Source organism: Amblyomma americanum, chromosome 1, assembly GCF_052857255.1.
Source record: "Amblyomma americanum isolate KBUSLIRL-KWMA chromosome 1, ASM5285725v1, whole genome shotgun sequence".
NCBI lineage: Eukaryota > Metazoa > Arthropoda > Arachnida > Ixodida > Ixodidae > Amblyomma > Amblyomma americanum.
Window position 1 is genome coordinate 174971714 of NC_135497.1, and position 8090 is coordinate 174979803.

Below are 8090 nucleotides of genomic sequence, written 5' to 3' on the forward strand. Positions count from 1 at the left end.
TCTCGTTCTAGCCTGTCCAGGTCTTCCTTAACCCTTTCTTTCATGGGTATAGGAATCCGTCGGGGTGTAGACACCGCGTACGGGACTGCATTCGGCACAAGGAGTATCTTATGTTCCCCAGATATTCACCCTGTCCCTTGGAATAACTTAGGCTACCTGCTTACTATGACGTCAGCAGTCAGCAATTCATGTAGAAAGTGTACGATTCCTGGGGCTTTGATAGCTGGCAATCTCAACAAGGGCGTGTGCAAGTTGTGCATGACGTAAATAGTTTGTTGCGAACGGTTTTCTTTCCAAGCTATTTCAGCATCAAATTTTCCGATTGTACGGATGCTTGCATTGCTCGGCCCGATCAGATCACCTGCTTGATGCAGGGAACTTGGAAGGAACGGAAACTTTTCACCTACGATAGTCACTTCTGCTCCAGTATCTACTTTCATGCCAACTTCGTGGTCGTTTATCAGTTCTTTGACGAAGTGCGCAGACGCTCTGTTCTGTGATTGCTCGACCGTGCCAAGAAATTTCTTATCAGGTTCGGCAATGCCGTCGAGATTCCCGTCTGCCTGCTTTTTCGAAGTGGCCCAACTTTCGGCAGAACCTGCACCTTTCTTGTAGCGCTGGGCAACTGCTTCTCAGATGATACTGACCGGCACAGAAGCTGCAGCTCTTGTGATGATAAGCATTCTTCTGTACGCGTGAAAATGCTGTCCTTGCCCCGGCTTTCCTCGACTTTACTGCGCCGATACAAGCCTCCGGGACCATACAGTCGTTGCCTTTTAGCTCTGCTTGCTGTTTCTCCACCGTTTCGCTCGTACGCGCTTTTGCCAAAGGCATGTTCAGTGTGAGGTTCGGATCCATTTGTAGTTCTTCCGATAGAGCCTCATCCCGTAGACCAACTACGAACCTGTCTCTAATTAGGCGGTCCTTCATGTCTCTGAACTCGCATCTGTCTGTTAGCCTGCTTTAGCTCGGTTGCGAACTGGTCTGCAGTTTCGCCCAGCTGCTGTCGGCGTTGATTAAAGCGAGCACTCTCATAGACTACATTCTTGGTGTGGACAAAGTAGCTCTGAAACTTCGACTTTACGAAGCTGAGGTCCTTCATTTCTTCATCTTTGACATTTAGTGCCCGAAGAATCTCCCGCGACTTTCTGTCCATTGCATAGAGAAGAGTTCTTAAACTTCGGCTGGCTTCTCGTGTAGTCCGGAGGCGAATCTGTATTCAAATTCGTCCCTCCAGGCGGGCCAGTCCGCGACGTTCTAGAAGTCGAAGGGCCTCGGAGGCTTGATTCCCACCATTCTGAAGTGCTGCTTGTCGCTTGCCACCGGGACGACTTGCTCTTGTTTCAGCAGCTTCTGGTCATCCTCTTGTTGGCGGTGCTGTTTGGTGCTACATCGGAGCCGGCTTTCATCCCATTTCTGACACCATGTCAGACGAGTCAGACAGACACTCATGGTGGTGACCAAGAAATGACCCCTTTTAATGTTCTGTCGCGCAATATATACAAAAAAAGTATGGTGGAGCTGCCATAAAAAAAACGTAAACCAATAAGCTCCTGCCTGTGCCCAGAACGGTCACACGACTTATGTGAGAACTGGGTGAGGGAAAGGAAGGCATAGCGCATATCTCAGCGTGTACCAGTGGGACAGCCGCGCGCACAGTGCTTATCACGATGACTGTTACATACGTGAACCACGCTTTTTATTCACAAAGTAATGAGTGTATAAAGCCAGAATCATTATGAACTACCCCTTTGCTATGGTCGTGTAGTGCAGGGTAGCAAGCCACAACCACACACATGAAAGTGCTGCAGAATGCGGAAGGATGAGACCGCACCATGGTCGTGCAAGGCATTCAAGATATTTATTGTAATTTTCTGGTGTCCGTCTTTCCCCAACTACATGAGGTTGCTAGTCAAAATCTGTGCATGCGACCAGGCAGAACCGACACAAGTATGCCCATGAACTGAAATTTTTGGTGAAGCCATCAACTGTATATCTTTCAAGGTTTTTGTGTATAATGAATCTCAGCATTACTGTGTTTGTTTATTCCACTGATCAGTGTTCCACATCTCTCCGCATGAACAAAGTCATTTATCAAAGGCTGCAGCACTGCAAGCCATCTAGACTTCTTTGCATCTTTCTGGTAACAAAGCATCATTCCTGTCACCTGCAATGCAAAGGCAAATTGCTCAGTGTCATATATACACCCCGGAGTTTGAATTACCGTTTTGCCAAGCCCAGCGGATCAGCTATTTCAAACTCATCCTGGTACGGGATTACCTGTACCCCATGTTCTGCCGTATGTCTGAAAGACGGACACAAGGCAAAGGCACTAAGAAAAACAATCATCAGACACATGACGTCCATTATCAGGTACCACAGCCATGAAAAACTGTATCACGCCTTCACTTGGCACATAATGGTACACAGAGGTTGTTTTCTTTTTATTCAAGTCTTGAGCTGCACAAGATGAAAATTTTCATTGTAGTATTTGCTGCAGCAGTGAGATGACCTGAGTGACATAGGTGCGGCAGTGTCCTACATATTCTGTAAGCAAGGACTGGATGCTACGAACCACAGAACCTGAAACAGTGTTACCGACCAATCTATCAAAACTATCTGCTGGCTCAGGTTGTGAAGATTCTGCTCCTCTTTCGTTATATACTGTACTGTTTTTGCACGTGCATGCTGTTGTGCTTCAATTTTGAGCAGAAAGAGTGGAAAGTTATCTGTGAGAAGCTTTCTATTTGAGTGGTTGCTGGTGCTTTGCTCCTGAGCCGATCTACTCTCGGTGCAAAGAATTGAAACATTGCTCTGAGCTACCTCGATTTCAGGTTCGGTCCCCAACTCTGTCTACATCCACCACACTGGAACAATGCTAGTTGTCTCCGGCCTCTTGGTGATACCTAGAAACATGTCCTGAATGAACCAGCAGCAGAGTTTAACGTGCCGACACATCCTGTAAAAGAGCACACAACAGCTCTTGTTGTATTGTCAAGATGGCTAGCAGTGTGTGACACAAATTTTCTACGGGACGACTTGAGTCTCCCACATGGCAGCACTGGACACACAAAACAGGTTTCGGCAAGTTTTGGTTTGTACGCGCGCTACCTGTGGTGTCTCAACAGATGGTTCCTGAAAGTTCTTTAGCTCTTCAGCGCCATGGACCATGAATCGATAGGACACAAAGCACCATTAAAAACACCGGCGTGGTAGGTGAAATGGTTAAAACGATTCTTATCATGCCGAAAATACGACACAAGGCAAAACCGAACAGTTAGAAGGGCGAGAATGCTGTTATCCACCGGTTCCGCCAATCCTGTTGGCACATTTGATGACGTGACTTTTTCAATCTTCTTCAGGAGCACTCTGTTGCACAAGCTCTGCCATAATCTCTTTTAATATTGGAATTACGTCGTCCTGCACTTCTGGAAGGTAAAAACAGTTGGCCTAAGTCTCTGCACACAATGCTATATAAAGTGTTGCAAAGCCTAGCGCCAACAACAACCTACAGCAATTTTGAAGACATAACCATGTTATGCCATTAACAGCCATTAACTCTAACAGTGGTGAACAGCAGAGTCCGGTAAATGCACGATTAAAACACCTACATGCCATTGACCAGTGGGAAAAAGGTTAACTGCACTTACAGCAACACACAGCACTAGGCCAGCACAGATCTAGAAATAGCCAGTGGGGGGGGGCGTGGTAGGCGAAATGGTTAAAAAGATTCTTATGCCGTAAATACGACACAAGGCAAAACCGAACAGTTAGTTACTAATGTGAAAGACCAGTGCAAAAGACTGAACACACAGAATTGAACACAGGATGCCTAAGTCTACTTCTGTGCATTTCGTATTTCGTATTGCTGTTCCAAGATGCATTACCAACTTCGCCAGCTTTCTGCCCTTTGAAGCATATTAATAAAATGTTGGTCATAAGTACACATTGCTTCAAATCACTCCACAATCTCAGCACTCATTGAGTTCCAATCTGCCAGAGAACTAAAAAGTGTGACTATGCACATCATTCTAGCTATGAAATAGGAACCCAGTAAAATTATTCTAATTACTATTTCAAAGAAAAAAATGGAACACTTTCTTATTCATTCAAATTCAAAAATAGCTGGACAGGTAGCTCGTGCTCACCTGTGAAATCTTTTGACAGTCTCCTGGAAGTACTGTCTTTTAAGTCACACCAAAGGTATTTCGAGTCTGTGATATCCCAGAACCGTTTCTCTTAATCACCGCGATTAGATTGCTTTCCTGGTGTTACGAGAGCAATGGTGGCTTGTTCATGTGAGTAACTGGCACATGGAAGACTAAAGCTGCATCTTGGTGGCACTTCTGTAGTCAGTGGCTGGCTGATTTGGAGCACCTGGCGCACTGAAGACTAATGCTCCGTCTTGGTGGGTGGCACATCTGTAGTCAGTGGCTTGCTGATTTGGAGCACTTGACACACTCAAGGCTAAAGCTTCATTTTGGTGGCACACCTATAATCAGCAGCTGGATGATTTGGAGCACCTGGCAGACTGAAGACTAAAGCTGCCTCTTAGTGGCATACCTGTGGTCATTGGCTGGCTGATTTGGAACACCTGGCACACTGAAGGCTAAAGCTGCATATTGGTGACACACCTGTAGTCAGTGGCTGGCTTATTTGGAGCACCTGGCACACTGAAGACTAAAGCTGTGTCTTTGTCTGCAAAGTCTCCTAATGCATATATGAAAAGAAACACAGCAAGCAGATTTTTTAGCTCATCCATTATTTATTTGCTGCAGAAAAATGAAAAACCTAACAGTGGCAAGTCGTCCTTGCAGTGCTTGCACAAAAGAAATGAAAAAAGTAAATTACTGTCTGCACAACCGTCTGATCACTGCAGCAACTTATGTGCAGCGATGTTGCAGACAGCAGGGAGCGTGCATTGTGCAGCGAGTGAGTACATGCCACAAATTCTCTCGTTCCATTTTCCTCTCAAGATGAATTTAAAACGCCGTGTTGCGCGAACAAGCTAGCTGCTATGTATTTACCATTGGCGGCTGTAGCGGCCGCCTTCTGTCACTGCAGAGCCATGCGTAGTTGCTGCAATGTTTTCTTCTTTAAGTTCACCTCCGGCCTTTACGTTGCAGAAAAAAGTATCTGAACTATTGTTTGTAGTTGTTTAAGACCATTGGGTAAATAAAGCAGCTTTAATGTTCCCCCTTTTACAGTGGAATCCGATGTGCAACTCAACATGTGGGTAAATTTTTCTTATGTTGCGTTGGTCGCATTCCATTTCTCGAATATTTCTCTGCGGCAAGCGCAACGCAGTGACATCCTGGCGCTGCTCACAGGCGCAACCGAACCGACATCTGCTTCCGGCGTTTTGACCAATCGGGTGTGGCCGCTGCTGCAGATTTTGATGCTTTTGATTGACACAAACTTGAAATAGCGCTCCTGTTGTGAGCGGCTGGCTGGTTTGGAGCACCTGGCACATCTTCAGTGAATGGTTTTGTGAACAGCAAGCAGTAGGGAGGATCGAGGTACCTGCTAGTGGTTTTGCGAATGTCAGCAATATACAGTGCAGGCTGGCTGTGGTCTTTTGTAGGGTTGGCCTCTATACCCAATGCACTGGGTTTATTTGAAGATTGGAAGACTGCAGAGCTATGAGATACATTATTTGTCTAAGAAGCTCAAATTGTAGGGCAACACCTGCTGTGCAGTCATCAGTCTGGCAGGAACGCGGAGCTTTGCAGGATGGCTTTTCTGGATGGCAAGAAAATAGATAGGTTCTAAGTTGAGTATCAGCCGCGGTTTGAAACTAGGGTTCAGGGCAGTGAAACTGCTTTGAGTGGTCATGTTACTCTAATATTGAAGTACAAAGTGGCCGACATCAGAGCCAGCTTTCTTCAGTCAATAGAAGGTTTTGTTTTCGTTTTTGGCAGCACAGGCTGCTTCCTATCCGATTCACAGTTGGCTTTTGTGCTGAACTGACCGTTCATGAAATGATGGCTCTTTAGACATGAAAACAAGCGCAACGACACTGCAAGATACCTTGCACATAAAAACGAGATGCAGGGGTACATTTCCTACCTCCACATATGGGGACCTTGTAGATGGAATCACTGTATAATCGTTCTGAAATGATTCTTGAAATCAATCTTTTTGTTGTGTAGGTATTCTCATCTAGGCTCTGACACTTGTGTTTTTCACGGGCCTTGTGTACTCATGATCCTTATGCCTCTTGATCGCGGGGGCCCGGAAGGCCTGATCCGGTGAGGCAAGCCTCTGCCCCTGCGATCTAGGCATGCATTCGCAGTACGGCTAGGCACATTTAGAGCCTTGGGCGCGTCGGAGGAAGAGGAAGACGAAGACGTTGTTCGATCGCCTGTCGCCTCAGCTCTGTTTATTTAGCTAATTTTTCCTCATTTACCTAGTTTTATTTGAATATTCGAGGACGGCAGTATCTTCAAAGCGGTACTGTCCCTACGGGAAGAGTACGGCTGCTCCGGCGCCGGCAAGCCTAAAGGGACCTTGCATTCAAAGGAGGCTGGCTCGGAAGAGGTGGCCATGGCTTCCCAGGCTGTGGAGTGACCAGAACATGCACTCGACCACCCGTCCAGCGAGACCTCATCGCTTAGTGGGGCTGAGTCAACGATCATGGATGGTGACGAGTCAGTGGCCGATATGGCTGACGTGGACAACGAGCGCTTCAAGTTGGTGAGTCATCGCAAGCAACGAACGGTAGGGATCCCGGTAGTGGTTGAGCCCACAGAAAAGGGGGTTCGCGATCAACGCTTATTGATAAAACACGGGTCAAAATCGGAACGGGTCGCACTCAACTGTATTCAAGCTTTTTTTTACTGGCTTTAGATGCATACATCTAGGCCGGACACATTGATCAGTTTTTGCCTGATGTTAAAAAAAAATGAGCTGCTGCGCATTTGAAAAGTATAGTATAGCGGCTACTAGCTCTCTGTCTTCTTGACCTGTTGTCACTCTGCGATGAGGCTGCCGAGGGGCATCCTGAAGCCTGCCGTCATTCCGGTATGCATTAATTATTCTATTCACTGTGTGAATTGCACGATTGGTTTCTGCTGCAATTTGTTTCTGCGAGTAGCCCCTCAGACTTAAATCAACAATTAACCGCCTTTCGTCCTCTGGCACTCTCAACATTTCGGTTTAGTGTGGCCCACAAGCAGAAAACATTGAAGTGACCAGACACATCTGATGCCAAAGCTTTAAGATATTTGTGGATCGTAGTGCTGCAGCAGTAGTATAAAGCTTTGAATATTACGTGGCTCGCATTTTCTCCTCAGTGTTTTTAATTTGTAGGTTTCAACTTCACCAGGCACGCAGAAGACTGCTGCGGTTGCTGCAACGCGATAACAGCGGCTGATAGGCTTCTCTGCAGTCTTTTGTTTAGTCAGAAACGTTTCTCCGATCAGCGTTCTGCGGACGCAGTGAAAACTTGAAGCCCACTTCACCGCAATACAAAGCCCACTGTAGCAGACGACGCGTGAAGCCTCGCCTGCGGCTCTCACTGCTCCTGCGCAATAGTTTCTACGGCCGGCAGAGCGGAGCGACATTCTAAGAGTGGACGACCCTGTAAATTACATCTACTTGTTCCTTGTAGTTAAAAATGTTGCATATTTTATCTGCATATTAAATGGTAGCAATGGAACCAACAATAAGATACAATTAATATAATGATAAAGCAAGGCAGTGATACAATTTCGGCTTTGCTGGCTGTAAGCTGGCAGAATATGAAAACTGCTAACGAGGGTATGAGTACCACCACCTGTTGCAAAGCCTCTATGAAGCTTGCAGCAAAGCTGCTACAAAGCTGCAACACTGCACAGTGCATCTGACAGACCGCCAATGTCGTCTTTCATAGCAGAGTGACACACATCAATGAAATCGTGCAGAATTTGTGTTACCATATAGCACTTAAACGAAATGCAGTGGGTGATAAATTTTCAGCAGCCATGTTTCAGCTCAGCTGCATGAAGTGGTATTTCAATAGTTTCCAGATGGCCCGACACACTGCATGTATACACCACATTACTGTTTCAATGCCTACGTGTTAGGCAGGTGCCACGTTGAATATGTCT

At 46.2% G+C, this 8090-nt stretch overlaps 1 pseudogene; it reads right to left on the bottom strand.

Moving 5' to 3' along the window:
• Positions 1–227: 227 nt before the first annotated feature.
• LOC144114233 (uncharacterized) lies at positions 228–7241 on the bottom strand (annotated as a pseudogene).
• Between the last annotated feature and the right edge of the window lie 849 nt (positions 7242–8090).